Source organism: Macrobrachium rosenbergii, chromosome 15 (genome assembly GCF_040412425.1).
Source record: "Macrobrachium rosenbergii isolate ZJJX-2024 chromosome 15, ASM4041242v1, whole genome shotgun sequence".
Taxonomy (NCBI): domain Eukaryota; kingdom Metazoa; phylum Arthropoda; class Malacostraca; order Decapoda; family Palaemonidae; genus Macrobrachium; species Macrobrachium rosenbergii.
This window is the reverse complement of record NC_089755.1, coordinates 30,468,910-30,490,354: the sequence shown is the minus strand read 5'-3', so window position 1 is coordinate 30,490,354 and position 21,445 is coordinate 30,468,910. Positions and strand designations below refer to the sequence as shown.

General features: G+C 36.2%; 1 long non-coding RNA gene across 1 annotated transcript in view; it reads right to left on the bottom strand.

The window, feature by feature from the left end:
• The window catches only part of LOC136846504 (uncharacterized), a 33,317-nt gene extending 18,484 nt beyond the window's left edge, over nucleotides 1-14,833 (bottom strand). The window contains exons 1-4 of the long non-coding RNA XR_010855419.1: nucleotides 14,629-14,833; nucleotides 11,850-13,348; nucleotides 11,522-11,611; nucleotides 4,618-4,831 (exon numbers count right to left, since the gene is read on the bottom strand). This is a non-coding gene — a long non-coding RNA (uncharacterized lncRNA). The remainder of the gene's footprint in view (nucleotides 1-4,617; nucleotides 4,832-11,521; nucleotides 11,612-11,849; nucleotides 13,349-14,628) is intronic.
• Between the last annotated feature and the right edge of the window lie 6,612 nt (nucleotides 14,834-21,445).

The window sequence follows — 21,445 nt, the reverse complement described above, 5'->3', positions numbered from 1 at the left end:
AATACATTCTCTCCAGTTTTATTTACGGTTGAGTTTCATCCATGTTGCCAATGCATGATAATTTATAGTCATTAGCAGCTTGAATATTGTTTTCTCAGCTTCAGCTACAACTTGCAGCTTCAAGTTACTGTAGCAGTATATTTCCCTGCCGATCTTTTCTCCAAAGCGAACAAGGGTATAGTGTAAAAAATATTTCAGTCCTATTGTACAGTACTTAACGTCATTTGTAACATAACTACAGTAATTGTGTATTACCATACGATGGTTGAAATACAAGCACAACAGTTGTTATACGATACGATTATTAGCAAAACAACAGTTTCCCGTTCGGTTGTTTATGGCTGTACGCATTTCCGCAGGAGTATAACGTTATAACAATACTTTTATCATTGTCTTTTACCTTTTTAACTAGCAGATGGAATAAAGAGATGGAGGAAAAGAAGTTGGTCTCTCTCGCTGCCTGCGCCTGCGCGGAATCTAAAAATATTTCCTAAATATTTTTGTGTCAGTATTAATTGCTAACCCCGTCGTAAACTCGAAATATCGTAAGTCGAATTATCGTAACTCGAGCACTGCCTGTATTTGATAATTGTCTTTTCTTTATTAACCAACTTGTACTGATTTATGGGATATTTTAATTCTAGGATGAGGTGCTTAGCTACTGTTTCGTGTATTTTAGCCTAATAAATGGTTAATCCGGCACCCTCTAAGTCCCAATGATGCCGGATTAGTGATGGCCAACCTGTACTAGTGGTTGTAAAATTATGTTCATTACCAGTTTCATAGGTTAAAAAAAAAGATGAAATGTGTTAAAGAAATCTACAGGCTTATGCTATGACACCAAAAGGAAAAGAGAAATTAACTGACTCCTTTTATAATGACAACTTAAAGAGTTGTCATTCTGTTACCTTATCATAAAATGCAACCTTCCTTACAAGAGTCCTAAGTACATACAGTATTGTCTTTCAACAGAAATCTCCTAGAGTGTCAACCTAAATTCCTTTACAAAATGACAACATTAAAAGTCCAGACTCCAAAAAGAGCTTAACCCTTAAACGCCGACTGGACGTATCATACGTCGACTAAAATTGTCTGTTGGGTGCCGAGTGGACGTACCGTACGTCGACTACAAAAAATTTCAACCTTTGGTCAACTTTGACTCGACCGAAATGGTCGAAAAACGCAATTGTAAGCTAAAACTCTTACATTCTAGTAATATTCAATCATTTACCTTCATTTTGCAACAAATTGGAAGTCTCTAGCACAATATTTCGATTTATGATGAATTTTTGAAAAAACTTTTTCCTTACGTCCGCGCCAGAAATTCTTTAAATCACGTTGTCGTAATGTTTGCTCCATTTTATATTAGTCGTTACATAAAGTTTTATATATGGAAATGTGTGCAATTTCATGTAGAATACAATAGAAAATAACTCATGGTTGTAGCTTTTATCAGTTTTGAAATATTTTCATATAAATCACGATAACTGCCAAAATTTCAACCTTCGGTCAACTTTAACTCGACCGAAATGGTAAAAAAACGCAATTATAAGCTAAAACTCTTACATTCTAGTAATATTCAATCATGTACCTTCATTTTGCAACAAACTGGAAGTCTCTAGCACAATATTTCGATTTATGGTGAATTTCTGAAAAAAAAACTTTTTCCTTACGCTGCGCGCACCGTAACTCTGCCGAACATCTCAGAAATTCTTTCGTCACGTTGTCGTAATGTTTGCATCGTTTTACATTAGCTGTTACATAAACTTTTATATATGAAAATGTGTGCAATTTCATGTAGAATACAACAGAAAATAGCTCATGGTTGTAGCTTTTATCAGTTTTGAAATATTTTCACATAAATCACGATAACTGCCAAAATTTCAACCTTCGGTCAACTTTAACTCGACCGAAATGGTCAGAAAACGCAATTGTAAGCTAAAACTCTTACATTCTAGTAATATTCAATCATTTACCTTTATTTTGCAATAAATTGGAAGTCTCTAGCACAATATTTCGATTTATGGTGAATTTTTAAAAAAACAATTTCTTTACGTCCCATGCGGTAACTCTGCCGAACATCTCAGAAATTCTTTCGTCACGTTGTCGTAATGTTTGCACAGTTTTATATTAGTCATTACATAAAGTTTTATATATGAAAATGTGCGCAATTTCATGTACAATACAACAGAAAATAACTCATGGTTGTAGCTTTATCAATTTTGAAATATTTTCATATAAATCACGATAAATAGAAAAAATTCTACTTTCGGTCAACTTTAACTCGACCGAAATGGTCGAAAACTGCAATTGTAAGCTAAAACACTTACAGTCTAGTAATATTCAATCAATTAGCTTCATTTTTCAACAAACGGGAAGTCTCTAGCACAATATTTCGATTTATGGTGAATTTTTAAAAAAAACATTTTTTTACGTCCGCGTGTTACGAATTCATGCATCATTTTGTGATAATATTTTCTCTGTGTTGCTTTGATCGTTTTACAATTTGTTATATACCAAAATCATCGCAATTTAGTGTACAATACAAAGAAAAAAAAATAACCTGTTAGCTTTAACCGTTTTGCTCACAGCACAATTTGTATAAAATTATATATGAAAATTTTTTTTTGCACTGTCATATATTTCAATATTTATATATGATAATGATATTTTTTTCATTTCTGATGGTTGCATACTAAACTTCAGGCAATGACAAAAAAATGAGCCAAAAATGAACTCTTAATCTTAAAAACTAAGCGTGCTGTGATTTTTTGAAAAAAACTTTTTTTCCGCTTCGGCGCTAACTCCCAAACGCCGCCGGCATACGGGAGATGTTTTTGTAAATAGAGGCTCGGCGTTTAAGGGTTAACCTAAACTGAATTTAAATGTGAAGCTATTATAATGCAGAGCCAAAGGTGATGCAATATGAAGACAAAAGATAACAGAAACTATGTTCAATCTACATTCCTTATAAATTCTGACACATATATATCCTAGTTCACATCACTACACTAAATCACAACTTACAAGCAAGGTCCAAGACCATTTTCAAGAAACTGGACACCTTTGCCTTTGAAAAGTCCCTCCACGCACATAAGTGACATCCAAAATCATTTACAATCTACGGAAATACTTCAATACACAACAACAAAGTGGCATATTAAACTTCAATGCCATATTTAGCACCTTACTATGACAATATCTATGCCACTTTTGGAAAAAAGAAGAAACCTATCCATTTCACAACAGTGAATGGGATACGGGACATAAGAATCACATAAATCTATTTCCAGAATTATCATGACCATTTGCTTCACCTTTTGACACAGATTAGCAGGAAATAACAATAATATAGACATACTTAAAAAAATTAAAGGTAACTGCATCAATTCTGGCTGAAATAATGCAAACACAAGCATGTTACACTTTGGTGAATTGCACACTACAAAAATTAATGCAAATGAAACTTAGACATATACACAGTGATGCTGGTCATCTTAATAGTGTTTTAAGACCCTAAATATGAAAAATGTACCCAAAACTCTTCCATGTCCTTCAAGGGATGTGTAACAATTGAGAACCAAAAAGGGTCTACAGTAGAATTAATGACTGTTAAATTCACATTCCTTTAGCTTTTCAACATTTTTTTCAGATGCAACTACTTACATAAATTTCAAGCCAATTCACACGAGTTCTAATGATGCATTCCCAAATTCTTAAATGTAATTAATTACACACTAAATGTTCATCTTGTCAAATTAAAACAAGTATGTCCCACAAAAAAAAGAAATATTTACTATGATCAGTCAATTGAATTATAAAAACATGGATAAACACCAAACAATTATATCTTATACATTATAAATTAATTATAACTTATAAACATTCATACTTTGGCGAGTGATGCACCTTAACAGCAGAATGAATTCAGTTTATTAAAGTACTGTTACTCTGAAGGCTTGTGTGGAATATCTGTGGCTGATTAATTTGCTCTCTTAAGACTTAATTTCCTTAAGAACTGGACTTAGCATCTACTTTATGCATTCACCGTGGAAATTAGCTTATGCAGAAAACCTGGATCACCCCTTCAAAACATCTTATTAAAAGGAAGTCTTTCACTACCATGATAATGTTTACCAAAGTACTGTACCTGAATTATCAACAATACTTCCACTTACTCTTTGTCGGTCACAGTGTGCATAAGGAACCAATCTGAGTGGCAAAAGTTCTTCAGAGGGACCATGAAACAGCAGTGCAAAAACAGTCTTGAATCACTGAAAGACCTTAAATATCTAAATTCACCTGTTTTCTCTTCAGCCATAACTTTAAAAGTCAGCCTTGCTCCATGTTAGCTAAGAACTTGCAAAATCTGGCAAATAGGCACGTTATAACAGTTTTCTTAATGTCCAAGATTATCTTCATGTTGGTGATGTCTACATCTTTAAGAATTCAGGATCAGCTATATGAAATCTATCCAAAAGTTCAGCAACACAGTCTTATGCTATAACTGCCTCTAGATTGGTATGTTGATTAGAGATACCAATTTCAGTGAATATTAACCAAATGGAAGATGACCCCAGGACAAAATTCTTCAGTAACTAAATAGTTGCCACATACCGTTCTCATACTGTATTTCCATTAAAAGAAGGACAACACCACACTTGGCATGGGAGTTCCTCTACGATCAGGTAAAACTTCTCTACATATGGCCTCTGGTAGCAAGGCAGCTGGAAAGTCTCAGGCAATACCAGAGTAGTTCTATACGGCCAGCCCCTTAGGTTGGTGGAACAAGTCCTTTATTCTTTATTTTTCCATTTTTTACAAACTACACCTGGAAGAGAACTTCAACTTTAGAATTGCCAAAACAGCAAAGTCACAATGATTACATAAATTTTATTTTGAAATAAGTCTGGACCATGCTGAACCCTGCACACCAAATGTTTAAGAGCATGAAAATTACAATTTAATCCCAAGCATGAAATAATCACAAGTGCAATTTTTTAACATTTCATCTCATAGCATAAAACATCATTCTACTACACTAACTTGCCTCCTTTCCTGCACCCCATAATAGGAATCAACAGTTAAACAGTTAATAACCTGCTTTCTGTTTTGTTACATTGTGTAACTCCTTCAACTAAATACAATCACTTTTTTAACCTTCCACCTCATCAGCTTTCCTAATAAGAATTTTCTTGTATTTCAGCATGCCTAAAATAGCTCTATAAATACTTTCAATGTAATGTGGCATGCATATGAAATAAAGCTACATCACTATGACATCAAAATTTTTGCCTTATGCATCATTAATGTTACATTTCAACAGCAACTCACTTTCATGAATACAAATAATAAATTACATAACTTACTGCACTAATCATTATTAATACAGTAGAGATTTTTGCTGACTTGTATTCAAAAGACAACGTCTAACTAGAAGCCATTCCCAAATTTGTATTAAAAGGAATTTTACTTGAAGTGCCTTCAAACATTAACAAAGCTCTCATTTATAATAATCAAATTACACTCAGTGTACAACTTCAGATTCCTTTGCAAGTAAAATATTTAAATAAATAAATAAATAAAACATTGTAACATACTGCTGGAGAGGCAAAATTTTTTATATTTTAATGAGATTTTACATCAGTATTTTTTATTACAAAAAGTCTATATAAATCTAAACTCTCTTAAGTAAAGGGTCAACTGATGATTACAAATTAAAAACCACACGATGGTCTGCAAATGAGTACTCTGAAAATATTAAATTAATCTATACAAATTTTTTATTTGAACTAAAAGTTAAGGGCAGTTGCAGGTTACCCTTTCCCATAAAAACATAAGAAAAACTGAAAACAGAATCATTCATATTAAGCCAAAAAATCTTTTGAATAACGGAACCTGAACTCCTCCCCATCAAAGTAAGCTACGTGGAATGCATCTAAACCCTGTCTTCCCTATATAACTAAGCCAATAACAAAATGAAATAGTTTGAGAAAAACAACTTCATGTGGTCTAATTCAAAACAATTAAAAATGGCTCATCTTGAAATAAGACAAAATTCTATGACAATTTAACATTTCATGAATACAAACCTATTACCGATAAGGATATTTTATCACTGGGTTATGCACAGAATCTAAGAACTGAATGGTTAGGTGTAAGATAGCCAACACTGAACTTAAATCTGCTGTATCATTCGCAAAAAGCTCTCATTTCATTATTTTGAATGTGGACCACATATTATTTCAAATTAGATGGAAAAAGAGAGAGCTCTGAATATGAAGCCAAAGATTTAAAACTATAAAGCAAGAGATTAAGATTCTTTATTGAGAGGTAACTGCTATTTATGAGGGAGGAACTGAATCACAAGGAACTCCTTTCCCCTGCTCCTCCAACTGGAGATACTTATCAAGATGGTCGGTGGTACAGAAAACACAATTTAGATGTATGGTGGATCTAATTGGGTTGTCTATTAATCTAAGTTCAATGTAAGTTAGCCCATGTGTAAATCTAACTCCTGGGACTCGTTCAAGCCACAGTTTCCTCTGAATCTCAGAACTTGATAAGATAGCAAACAGGCCGTACCCTCCTAGTACTGCAAGACCAATCCAAATACCAGTGCTTTACAACTCCACAAGAGAATTTAGCAAAAGTCAATGGACATCCCCCAGCATCCTGGTTTCACTTCGTAAGAGGAAAACTCTGCTATGATACCAACTCAGTCTCTGGTAATTACTACCCCCCTGCCCCCCCAAAAACAAAGTGGTTTACAAAAACTTTTAAACTACAAGAAGAAACTTTTAAATAAAAATAGCAGGCACATTTTGGCCTGAAGTTCCTCATTCCTTTAAAGTTTACTCAGAAATCTCTGAATATGTAATGGAGAGAATCTGTCTAATAACCAGAAAGGTTAGTCTGTCCCAGGATAGCAAACAGGGCTAAGATCTCACCATTTCTACCAAGGATTTGTCAAGATGAAGAGTGAAAAATTACATTTTTATGATAAAATAAAGTTTTGTATATACTTACCAAGTAATTACATTGCTTACAGTTTCACTAGCCGGCAGCTTAAAAATTTTAAAATTCACGGTAGCACTAGTGTCGGTGTAGGTGACTAGACCCCGCCCACTATCAGGGTATGAGAGGAACAACTTTAGTAGAGATCTCAATTTTTATATAAGTAACTTACCCAGTAATTACATAATCGGCTATGTAATTACTGGGTAAGTATATATAAAACTTTATTTTATTATAAAAATGTCATTTTTACATAAGTAACTTACCCAGTAATTACATAGCCAATTATGTAATTACTAGGTAAGTATATATAAAACTTTATTTTATTATAAAAATGTCATTTTTTTGCACTTCTTTCCATATGAGGGGAGGGAGGGAGGGCTTTGAATCGTAATGACTTGGTATATATATAAAACTTTATTTTATCATAAAAATGTCATTTTTATATATGTAATTTACCAAGTAATTACACTGCCGAACGTCATTTTCATATATGTAATTTACCAAGTAATTACACTGCCGAACCCCAAATTGACACAGAGGTGGGATATATGGATTTTTTCTACCCCAAAGCATTATGGATGATAATGAGTTACAGAGTAGAAATTATTAGCATTGGTACAATGCTTGTTGTTCCTTACCTGGTAAGAGAGATGCTGCAGGTAGATACTGCCTCTGGTCGGCGCTCATCTTAACCATGTAGGGTGTGGCGAATTGGCCAGATGCCCCTCTACATCAGTGGGGACTTTGCAGCAAGGGATTTGCCCCTGCCCTGGGCACAGTACTGACAAAACCAATGACCAGAAATAAAAAACACAAAAATCACCAACACCATAAAATATAAAAACACCACTCACCCATTAAAAACTAAGACTGATGGGTCTCCAGGTACACAATACCCTGAGGCTTCCCTTACGACTCAACACCTAAGTTCAAGATAAAGAGAAAAGGAAGGAAGAAAAGCTTCCTACACTTCCTTCCCCAACACCATGCCAGCCACAGACTACAACCCTAAAGTACTACAATTGTCAAAAGTGGTTTCCACATCATAAAGACAATGGCTCACGAAGATAGGCTTACACCTCCAGTAAGTTGCTTGAAGAATTGATGATAGAGATAGGTTGTGTTTGAAGGCTAACAATGTGGAGACCTCTCTGATCTCATGAGCCTTAGCTCTGATGAACGTTAAAGCCTCTTCTCCAATCTGAGAATGGGCTTCGGAGATCAGATCCTTCAAGAAGAATGGCGAGCCATTTTTGGACAGGGAACAAGACAGATTTCTAACCTGGCACCATACATTACTTGTAGGACCTCGAATCTTCTCTGTTCTCTGCAAATAGTACCTCATGCTCTCACTGGGCACAGAACTCTCTCCTCATCCGGGTCCAGAATTTCCATCAGGCTTTTAATAGTGAAGGAATGTGGCCAGGGCTTGGATGGGTCTTCATTTTTAGCTAAAAAGCCCTGGGTGAATGAACATATGGCATCCCCTTGGGAAAATCTGACTCTCTTGTCAAGAAAGAGGGTCTTCCTGGTGAGATCTCATAGTGAAGCAGAACAAAAAGGCTCGAAGCGGGGTCCTGAGAGCCACTTCAAAGCTACGTCCAAATTCCAAGAGATGGCCTCTTGCCCCTTGGATTTGGAGGTATCAAAGGATTCTATGAGGTCGGACAGGTCTTGATTAGCTGAGAGATCTGTTCCTCTGTGCTGAAACACCAAACTCAGCATTGCTCTGTATCCTTTGATTGTAGAGGAGGAAAGGCCTCTAGATGTCCTCAAGTACAGGAGAAAGTCAGCAATGTCTGCTACAGACGTCTTAGAAGGCAAGATGTCATGTCTTCTACATCAGGCTTTAAAGACTGTCCACTTGGCTTGATAGACCTTGTTGGAAGAGGGGCATCTACACTTTGCAACTGCCTCTGAAGCTGCTCTTGAAATCCCCTTCTGTCTGAGGAGTTTCCTGACAGTCTGAACCCTGTTAGGGCCAGAGTGGACAATCCTTCATGGAACCACCTGAAGTGGGGCTGTCTGAGAAGACTTGGTCCCTCATCAGCAGCCTGAAGAGATCCAAAAACCATTCCTGCCGCGGCCAGAAAGGGGCCACTAGTCATTGTGATGTTTTTGTGTGGTTGCCAGACTTGTTGAGGACTTATCATATCATGCAGAATGGTAGGAAGGCATACAGACCTTTGTTTGACCAGTCTTGTAGCAAGGCATCCATCGCCCATGCTAGAGGGTCTGGTACTGGCGAACAAAATACCGGTAGACGGTGATTCTTGGACGTCGCAAACAGATCTGTAAGGGTGTTGGGAGGGAAGAAGCGTACAAAGCATCCCTTCCTTCCTTTCTTTGCCTTGAAGTGAGGTTCTTGAGTTTTTAAAGGAGCCTGGGGGTACAGTGTACCAGAATGCCCTCCTCTTCTTGGTTGGACAGAGATTTTATTCTTTTTATGGTATTAGGTGACATTTGTTTTACCGCTGTATTTTTTGTACTGCGCCCTGGGCAGGGGCAACATAATTACTTTTGTCAGCAATTGGAATCATCCTTGCTACATGGTACCCACTAGTGATGAAAATCGTCGATTTTCAGCGCCGATTTCCACTTATCATTGCCGATAATCAGGTATTGGCACCGATACATATCTAACAGAGGCGCCGAAAATCGCCAATTTTCAGTTATTGGTGATTTTTGCTTATTGTCATGCCATCGGAACGGAACCCCCACCAATAACCGGGGACTGCCTGTACAGCCTTTGCTGCAATACCTAATACTAGACAAACAAGAATCCAAAATAATAAGTCACAATCAGTCAAAAACTTCTAAATAGAGAACTCACTAGGCTAATAATGATTAGTGTGCTACCAAATCAAATGAATACTTCACCAAAGGCGAAAGCTACAACAAACCAGCAAAATTCAAACCAGAGCTGCTCAACCAACCAATAATTAGTCATTGACCGGCAGAAACGAATTGAGCTCTTCAGCAGTGTTGTACCTATTCTTCCCCGAAAGTCGGCAGGGTCTAGTTACCTACATCAAAACAACAGAGCAAAACCACGAATTAAAAATTTTGAACTGCCACGATAGTTAGAAGCTAATAGCTATGTAGTTACTTGGTAAGTTACTTATATAAAAATAAGTTTTTATAACATAAAACTTATTTTTTCAGTCAAACCAATCAATCATATAGAGCCTAAGTCATTTTCAAAATGACTCTGAACAAGTATATTCTTAGGTCTTGTAGACAGAAGAAGCAGAACAGCTATAAAAGACTGCCCACACATGCATGTATTTGACCTATCAGTAGGAAGTAACTACCTTCCTCATAATTTAACACAGATTTTATGTGACACAAACAAAAAAATTTATATGACAACATCAAGGTGTAAACAGAATTTCTGAATTACACACCAATGCAAGGAAAAGGCAAAATTCATCTAAACAGAGCAAAGTAATACATATTGTGCAATACTTACAGAAAGCTGTTAAGACATAACCTAAAAGTAACTGATGATTATCATCACATTTTCAGTAGATAAATAGGAAAATCAATTAGATTATATGAAGATAAACTGAAAACAATGAATCACAATGAATGAAAATGCAGCAGATTTTTCCAAATGGCTGAAGCATAGCTTAGGACATTCTTGTATGTGTTTTGACAAACCACAGACAGGGAAGAATGAGTACCACTGGGCTAAAGGCATACATGTGGACAGTGCTTTTAGATATGCTTTTTCAGTCTATACTTTATGTGCATCATGCAGGAAGCATGATTGCATTTAATTAGTCAGTGTTATGAGTGTTGAGTCTGGCCTTCCAAACGGTGAGTGATGTTAGCCGAGAGGGGGTGAGAGAGAAGTAGGTTTCTTTGGTGTCATCGGATTGCAATTCTCTGCCAATGACAAGGAGAATTCTCTCTTTTCTTCTTGCCCCCGATGAACTTCTACCTGCCATTGGTACTCCTAAGGGAGTGGTTTTCTTCTTCGATGTCTCCTACTGCTTCATCAGTAGAGAGCCAACTTAGGGGAACAGTTGGCCAGTATGGCTTCTCTTCAGCAGTCTTTGTTCTCTTGGAGGGGGAATTATTCTCCTCGGGGCAAGGGGAGATTGCCTCCCTTACCCAACTTGTTTTTTCAGATATTGAGGAGCCCAAGGGACTTGGGAAGGATGCAGGATCTTTCGCTAACAGTACCTATGGTACTGTAACTCCCACTCCCTGTAACACAGGAACTTCTGACGCCTATAGCAAGAGTTATGTAAAGACAGGAGGTTTGTATTTGTGTAGTAACAACTATAAGTCACAGAATACAAAAACTTAAAACATAAGCATCCATGCAAATTTTATATAAAATATAAAAAAAAGCTTTATGAGCCACAAAGGTTCAAGGGCATCTGGAAACAAGCAGCAAATGAGACTGACAAGGCTATATAGCTGTAAAGTGAAGCTAACACTGTAGTTTTGCTATAAGTAAGGTGTAGGGTACTGTATACACAATACTCACCTTTAGGCAGATCTTCACCTCATGAATTGCAAACTGCTTTGCAAATATCAGGAACTAGGTCTGGAGTATATCTGGCTATCCTCAGAGCATCTGCAAATTGCAGGCATAAGGATCACTGAAAACTTATTGTCAGGTATATATGAAAATGAATACCAAGAAAAACTAACAAACAAATTTTGCATAAAAGATTATAAAGCTCAAAATAATTGTCCAAAAAAAAATTGTCTTTATTACCCATTAAAAAATCACAAGATTTTTTTTATACACATTACAAAGAAGAGAACATACCCAAGTGTAGTTATAACATGACCAAGTGAACTCCACTCACCTTCATACACTTTTTAAGTGAACTTAAAACTGCTTCAGATGTTTCTGGAACTAGGCCTAGGATATATTTCACTACTCTTAAAGTGCACAGTAGACCTCACAAATCATTTCCTGTTGCCAAAAGACTGTGTTGCCTGAACTCCTGCTTCTCCAGAGACAGCCTCTTTCAGATGGGTATCTTGATTGCTCATTATGGGAGATGGCTTTATACAGCACCTAACGCATTATTTCTGTTAGCTGAAAATCTGATTGTAGTTAATCAGGGCCCTGTTAATCAGCCACCAAATAGCAACATGATTGCTAGTCTGAAAGTAAGACAGTGCAGTATGCACATGTTGCATATTTTTATGTCTGATTGCTTCACCTAATGCAAAACGAAATGGTTTAAAGCCTGGTTCAGATCTGGAATGCATCTTGTAGTATAAGCATGAACTAAAGTAAAACAAAAATTAATTGGCCAATCTCTCACCACATCTTCACTGCAAACTCTGCTGTATAATAAATACAAGGTATAATGATTCTTAACATCTGACAATGCCTGCAGGTTAATTAAATTCTAAACCTTTTTATAATGGTCCTACTGAAATACTAGTTGTTATCCAGTGCTGTCACAAATTGACATTACAGTATTTGCAATGCTTTGCATATCAACAAAGATAATTGTATTAAAATTATATACTTCAGACACTCGCTCTACCATCCTTGGAATACTGTTCTCCTGTCTGAATGTCGTTACCTTCTCTGCAGAATTACTCAGAGCAGCTGTTTCCTTTTTCAAAATGATGGTAATCTATGGCCTAAATCAATGTCAGATGCCCTCTGTGCCAGTTGTTTCCTTTTTCAAAATGATGGTAATCCACAGCCTGAAGCAATGTCAGATGTCTTCTGTGCCAGCTGTTTCCTTTTTCAAAACGATGGTAATCTATGGCCTAAAGCAATGTCAAGTGTCCTCTGTGCCATCTTCCATGAGCTTCATTTATACTGGTACTTCCACTACTGCCTTCTGTACCTGACTCTCTGGGTGTGTTCAGGCTAGCTACAGCCACTGCGGTGTCACAAGTGTCAGCCAATAGCACAGCTCGCTCTCGCTCTTACTCTCTCTCTCTCTCTCTCTCTCAATAAAACAATCATTGTGTTTTGCTCCTGGGGAAGCATCTTTGCTTTTCAATCAGAAGGAACTTTTTCTAAGTCATCATAACCTAAAGAGGAATATTTTCACAAGGCATTTCACTTTCAGAGAACATTTTCTTAGAAAAGCAACCCCAGTACAATAATTCATCGATATCTTTCAACAGCAACCAGTTCAACCAGTTCCCTGCAGATACCCACTGTTTGCATGTGTGTCCATACTGGCCAAAGTCAGGCATAAACTACATAAGGCTTCAATCACAACATTGTAAAAGAATCTTCAGTTATCACCTTAAGAAATACACTCCACTGAACCAATAAGACATCAGCTCTGCAATTATGTTTCTCATTCTTGATCTCATTTCCAAATACCTGAAACATGAGGAAAATAAAATACAGTATACTGACATGCATAGCTCCAAGAACTGTTCTGTGAATAACTGTGTTCCTAATATTGGGGCAAGACAGACAAAATCAGTAAAATTTTACTTTAAACCATTATTGCATTTTGGACTTGAAAATATCATTCCCATGTTTTAGTGTGTGTTTTGAGCATTTCTGATATCACTTCCCTATGTTTTAGTGTGTGTTTTGAACATTTCTGATGTTCATTTTGTAAGCAAATTACCTAACCAGCCATATCTAACTTAATCTAACCTAGAATACCAGGTCCTTTCCCTAGTGCATGATGTTAGTTTGAAAACATTCCATATAGCTAGCCTACTTACCTTAATCTGAATTAGAATTATCAGTAACATTAAGGTCCTTGGATTTCACTCAATTTGCATTTTTTGGTAGAACTAAGTATTAGCTCCGCGTCGGGCATTACCTTGGAAACTGACTTCTTCAACAGCATTTTGGTTACTTATCAAGAATTCACTGTTATTTTTTGTCGCTCAACTGTAATTAACCTCAGAACTTATTATATTTTTGTCACTGTGCATGCACAATGTTATAGGGGAACTTTTGGTAAAAAATGGAGTTTCCTTCACCAGGGGGTCTGGCCGGCTAAGTAACACGGCCTACTAGGTCAGGTTAAGTTAGGTTAGGTAGTACGTTAAGTTAGTATGGTTCCTTTTATAATAGATTTCCTTAGCTAATCCCTTCTTGAACATATGGCTTCCTAAGCTAATGACTTTCGTATTCGCGGAACCATTCCATCCATGCAGAGTTAATGCTTAGTTCTATCAATACCGATTTTTTTCTCATGGGAGTGGCGTTGGCATTTTATAAAACTTTAAAGCGAATGAAACGAACATCAGAATATAGGAAAAACTATTTTTCATGTCCAAAATGTGCTAATGGTTTCAAGTTAAACTTTTGCCCTCATTCAGATTAAGGTAAATCCATGTAATGTTTCCAAACTAATACCATGGATCAGGGTTGGGACCGGGTACCCTATGTTAGGTTGGGCCTAGTTGGTGTTGCTTTGGACATTTGCGAACGAAACGAACGTTTGCAACGTTCAAAGAACAAATTACGCCTAGCCTACAACATTGGAAAATATTTTCACATCCAAAATGCTACAATGGTTTTCAAGTAAAATTTTACCAACACGAAACCTTAAGTGGGTCCACCTGAATATATTTTACCAACACGAAACCTTAAGTGGGTCCACCTGAATATCTTTTACCCTGATAACAATGTTTTACCGTCCAAAGAAAAGAAGTGTTAATCCCGACATTCAGATAAGTTGGGTATTCGTTGTAATAGTAGGAAAGGAATGGTAACTATATAACGGCTCCTTTTTTGCCCTAGTTGCTCTTGAGGTCGGTAAACTAGAAAACAGAATCATGGCCTTAATAAACAAAAGAATGACACAAATCCAACTGACAAACCATAACCGAGAGCGCTTACAAACTTTAGTTCCCTCCAACGTATACTTATGACTAACTTTTTTCACGATGTGTTTTCCAACTGCCGTCTACCGTAAGTCTTATGACGTCACAACAACCATTGCCCCATTCCAAACACGAGAGGACCTGATTTACAAACACCCATTACAATTAACAGCAAACTTTGTCTATATTTCTTAAATGTATAACACCTACACATTCTTCACTAACCCATTTCATGAAAGTAATAAAATAATGATGATTAGATTCATAAAACTACATAATTTATTAGGACTGAATTACCTGTTCCCTATTCACGTGAATGATGAGACTTAAAAACTGACAGATAATCACACCTATCTCCTCCTCCCCCTCCCCCAACCTCTTTCTATCCAGTTTCTAGTTTCTTATTTTGAAAATTCTAAAGACAATCCCTAGCCCAATATCATTCCGATTTGCATATCGCACTCAGTGTTACTTTCTTTATTTATAGGATTTCTTCCACCTCTACCTCGATTCTATTTTCCCTGATATCTTTGATTTTCCATCTCTCTCCCGAAATTCGCGTAACTGACCACACCATTCACCGTCCTCTTTATTCCTAATCCCTCAAATATTCTTTTCATTATACGTAACACTGTTTTATATTCCAGCTTTCCTTGACCACAAGCTGTTAATACCATTTGTTTTGTATTGTCTGTGAAACTAGCTTGTTCTAATACATGAAAACCCTTTGCTTCTTCTTCAAGCATGCTCTTCCGTGTCGTTCTACTATACTCTGATTCTGCCTTCTCACACCAAATTATAAAATCTCTCTTCTTTTCACTAGATTCTTTCTAATTTGCGATAATTTTTCATTCTACTGTAATTTTCCACTAGAGTATCTTCTAGATATACTTCTTCTAGTTCAGATATTATCTTTGAACTCTTTCTCTTTTAAGTTCTTTATCTATCCCTTCTGTCACTCTTATCTCTATCCCCGGATATTTCACTTCTTCTCCACACACACCACAAGCCAATCTTCGACTTGTCCTCTCCATTCTTATAATTGCCTTGTATCCCGCTTTGTCTAGGACAGTTTCTTCTCCACTTTCATTCTACCATCAATCCCTGTCAGAACCGTTTATTTCTGACTAACCACGCTCTGCTACCACTTGAATAAACACACCTAGCCTAACAATAATTTCATTTATTTACCTGCTCACCACCTTAATAAACAGAAGAATAACAGAAACCCAACTGACAAACCATAATCGAGAACGCCCATGAACTTGCGTTCCCATCACCATTTGTTTTTCCATCTACCGTCTACCCTACGTCTTGTAACGTCACAACCATCATCATTGCCCCATAACATAGAGGACTGGCTTTACAAACATCCAATAAGATTAACAGCCTACTTTGTCTACATTTCTTAAATGTATAACACCTACACCTTCTTCAATAACCTGACATAAAAAGTGGTAGATAATAACAATGATTAAAGTCTGTATAAAACTATTTCAGTCTTATAAACTGAATAAACCCGTCCCCATTCACGTGAATAATGTGACTTAAAAGCTGACAGGTAATCAACAATATTTTAACATCGGTCTGTAATAGAGAACTGCATTTCAGTCTGTATAAATTTAGCTAAACCCTAAAGCATGTAGCCCAAGAATTTTTCCTTGAAACTGATTATACTGGGTTTTTTTTCAGGAATATAATGGGGCAACTGCATTACATTTCTTAGATACAGTACAACAACAACAACAACAAAAAGTCTCGATTTAACCTTGGACTTTTTTATGATCAACACAGTACTGGGTATTTTAGGGTCATCATTATGAAACTGTACTACATTACACTGTACTTCTGACACAGTATAGCAAAAACACTGATGAAGTCTTAGACATTTTTACTGAAATGTCTGTACGGTCTACTTTGAGGCAATACAATGAAAACATCAAATTAGTCTTGGATCTTTTTTTTTATGCTGAAACCTGGTCTTCACACTGGATATGACGAGTGTTTGAGTTGGTAATTTCGAATGACTGCATACTTTCAATACAGCATTACTGACAATATTAATATTGCCAAAACAACATGTCTTGAACACTTCTAGGGGAGGAGATATTTTTAATTCATTTTTTTAAAGTAATGAAAAATTTTGCCATAAACACAAAAGGATATGACCTTGGTGATGCTGGAGAAGAACCATGGGAGCAAGGAAACTGGAAAGTGTCAAGTTACAGCTAAAAAGTGATGCAACTGGGGATAACATGCATTCTATGAAAGTCCTTTTATAACACTAGTTGCATGAGGCATATAGCAGAAATTACCTCATAGAATAGAATATAGAATTTAGGCCCACGGCCAAGTGCCGAGACCTATGGGATCATTCCGCGTTGTGAGGGAAATTGACAGTAAGAAGGTCTGAAAGTGTAACAGGAAGAAAACCTCACAGTTGCACTGTGAAACAATTGTTAGAGAGGGTAGAAAGTCAGATGAAAGAAAGAATATGAATGGAGGTACAACAAAAGGAACGCAAGAGGTTGCAAATGAGGGCCGAAGGGACATTGTGAAGAGCATTAAGTAATGCCTATACTGTAGGGCAAGAGGTGCGCTGACAGTACTGTCCCCCTATGGAGGAAATTACCGCAAGAGTAGTTCAGTGAAAGTTTACATTGCACTTCTGGCTTGCAGAATGTGCCCTCTACTACTGAAGGTATTGAAAAAGGAATCTTTTCCTCAAAAGGGAATGCCAATTAGCAGGTGTATGGTACAAGTGGTGTTCAGGTCATTGAACAGTTCCTCCAGCATCAGCAGCGCTGATTTCTAACTTTTACTTTTCACTTGTTCACTTTTATGCTTTCCTACTTAGCTGTCCTTCTTTAACTTTACTAAGGTTTTTTACACTTTTCCTGTACAAATAAACTTTTGAGGCCATTCTGTCTACTAACGATGTTCTGGTCTAGTAAAACTATTGTACTTTAGAATAACAGGAAGAAATCCCTCTACAAGGAATAACAGAGAAAGAAATCCCTCAAAAAAAAGTACTTGAAAAACAAAAGTACTTCAAAAAAGTAGCATAGCTATAGCCTTTTGAAAAACACACCTTCATGCGATTCCTCTATCCATAACTGATTTTAATACAGTATCAGTTTGAAGGCTTCAAGTAATGTACTTAAAACACACCATTTGTGTTACATCTAGCTGCAACTAGTATAGACATACAAGCAGTCCCCGGTTTACAGCGGGGGTTCTGCTCCCAGTGGCACGCCGTAACCCAAAAAATGCCATAAACTGGAACATTCATAATAATAAAGGGAATAAATGGAGCTTATGGCACCCATAAAACAAGGTATGGCACTGTAAAACCACTTAGGATGCCATAAAACCGAAGGAGCCATAAAATCAAGTTAACAGTGCCTTGAGCCAAGCACAGTAAAGTCAGAACGCCGTAAGTCAAGACCGCCATAACCTGGGGACTGCCTACATCAAAGTATTTTCTTACAATTATTGGCAATAACTAAAATATAGAAGAAATGAGAATCAATTTATTTATAAATTATTTAATTAATTTACAATAATTTACAACCATACACACTGTTAGATGAGATTGTTTCTGAGCATTAATACAAGTAGTATTTTTTTACATTCTTATTTAAGACATATTCCTTTTTTTAACTTTATACAAATGTACTGACAAGTTGGGGTTCATTTTGGTCAACATCAGGTGGGTTATTAAAAACACATCCCACAAAATATTTAGAGTACCTGAAGACTTAAATTCCTGAAACATCAACACGGTATACACAACCCCTTAGTCATGGGATGCTCCTTAGCTGCAAAAAAAATTAAGCCTACTGAGCATTCTTTCCCAAGACTATAGGATGTGAACAGCACAGCTAACTGTATTGGAAATTTTCCCCTCAATATTAAGAATAATGATACAAGTCAATATACTTAACAACATGAATTGTACATTACAAGCATTAATATAATGTCATCACTGATTACTACCAATGCAAATTGAATAGAAAAAAAAACTACAGCACTGAAAAATTCCACAGTTTTCCAACCCTGGCCTCCGTACTCTAGACTTGTTCGGTTCAAGCTAATATTTGTCAATTCCACCGGTCCTTTACAATACATAACAGTGGGAACAAGACATGTAGAAGAGACAATGACTGAACATCACTGTACCAACATTTGTGAGCCTTGGACAGATTTCATTACACCTTTCAACTTATAAACAAGGTGCAGTTTAGGTGTGCTCTATCTTCACCAAATGTAATACAGGTGTCACTCGTATAAGATTCTGCATCAGGTTGGGAAACTCTACTCATGGAAACTTTCCTTTTAATCCTGCAACAACACCATTGATGCACAAAATAGAGACAACGTAATAGTTTGTAATATCTACACATCTCCAAGTGGTTCATTATCTTGTGCATTTCTGAACACAAGTGGTGAAACAGGAGTGTACCTGTAATGTAAAATATCTCAATGTTCTTAGCCATTACAAGTCTTATGATTTATACTTTTCAGTTTTGTTGTCAAATATATTAGGTATTTACTCTTTTTAATTACAGTACATAAAATACGCTAACAAGTAAAAGACCATATAAAATGAGATCAGAACTTGAAAAATAGTCACTATAACAACAGATTAGCATAAGATTTTTTTTCTTTTTTTTACAAATATTGCGGAAGTATGTGTATCATCTTGGAATTTACACATGGGGCAAAAACCTTGCATTGTAAAAATACTTTCAACTGCTTGGGTCATGAATTGTTGGGGGAATCAAACTGCCTACTACAAATGACAGATAATACAGCTTTGTCAAGAATTTAGTTGGTCTCTTTAACTAGCACTGTTGATTGTAGGAGCCAGCCTAAATTTGATTATTCTAAATCCTTTCATCCCAAAAGCCACCAAAAAATATTCCATCACAAAATGGACAATGATGACATTGCCCTCAGCTCATGGAATATTTTGTGGAAACATCAGCAGCAGCAGAAGCAGCAGCAGACCAAACAGCATTATGCATTTCAGAGTAAGAAGCAAGCAGAAGGTAAGAATAAAAACACATAGTATTATGTAAGTCAAAAAAGCGCCTTATGGAATTCAATCAAAATAAGAGGCAAATATTGAACAGCAAAAGCTCTGTAAGCTCTCACACATCAGCATCCATCAAGGTCTGTGACGCCCACTGCTATATCAAGGACTGTGCAATAGTTTATATTACTAAACATAAATTATATCAAAATACCTGAGGGGTTGATACCAACAATTACAAAGCTGCAGTTATGAAGACAACTAATTTTTAACACAACCTATGAAGAATTACAGTAAATGAACCATTACAGTGAAACAAATCACCAATATCATAGACTTTGTAGAACCACCAGAAACAAACCGACACATATCCATAAATAAAAAATAACAGTATCTTAAATCATTACACACTTCAGAGATCTAGATATGGAAATAATCAAAACATCAATCTATCCTATTTCCAAAGGAAATAAATAAGGGAACTACAGTACAACAGATTAATATCATATGCAGCTCTGATACTTCATTACTAACAACGTTGCTAAGAAAGTGAAAGATTAAAGCAATACCATCCATTTCTTCAACACACTGATGGGCAAGTTTCCCTCTCCTGTCTCCTGATACAAGCTTTGCTTACCAACAGAATAAAAATAAAAATAAAATAAAATATGAGGAGATTGAGAAAGGAGGATTATGGCTGGCTCCTGAAACATGATTGTAACCTATTGATTCATTTCCAACTGAATTTCATCTAAACTGTTAACTCTGGATGGACTAAAGGTAGCACTAGATAGGAACATTAAAAACATTCTTCTTGAAATATCAAACACCAAAGCAATTCCTTTTTTTTATTTTTTTTCTAAATACTGTAATGACAAGTATCTAAACATCTTTACTTCCCATCTAATGGTTTAAACAGCCATTCCCTGCAAAACCACATACAATATAATGAAAAGAGAGCACTAATATTTTTTTGGATTTTTTTTATTTCTATCTATAACTTCTATAAATGCCTGCCATACCAATTGTCTCTATGTACACTTGTTAGATTAGAGGAGGCAAATCTGAGTTCAAGCTGGAGCCATCAATAATCAAGCCATAGGCATTACTGTGCTTTCTGTTGCACACTCATGCCTGGGTTCAAAGAGAATGAGAAATAAACATTTCTATTTTAGAGAGCACCATCTTATTACTCTCAAGCTTGCTCATGTTTTGCCGCTCAAAATGTACAACGTATTTCTCAACACTTGATTGTTCTTAACTTGAAGACTAAGTTTCAGGATAAAGGAACTTGCTCTCAGGGAAAAGGGATCCAAGAAGACCAATATCTCAAGGTTATAAAGCACAAGATCATATGACGAGGAAGAAGAAGTGTCAAAAGAGTTCTACGTGGTAGATAATACTGCAGACAGCAACACTGCTTCCCACCTTTAAGCTCAACTTTGTATTTTTGTGGCCTAAAAGATGCTGGTTTGTATCCACATTACTAAACAAATCTGCGACAATACAAAGGCTGATCTTAAAGCTACTAAGCATGCTACATTTGTACCATGTCTATAAATCTTGATTAGTGTGGGTATTAGGAAAAAA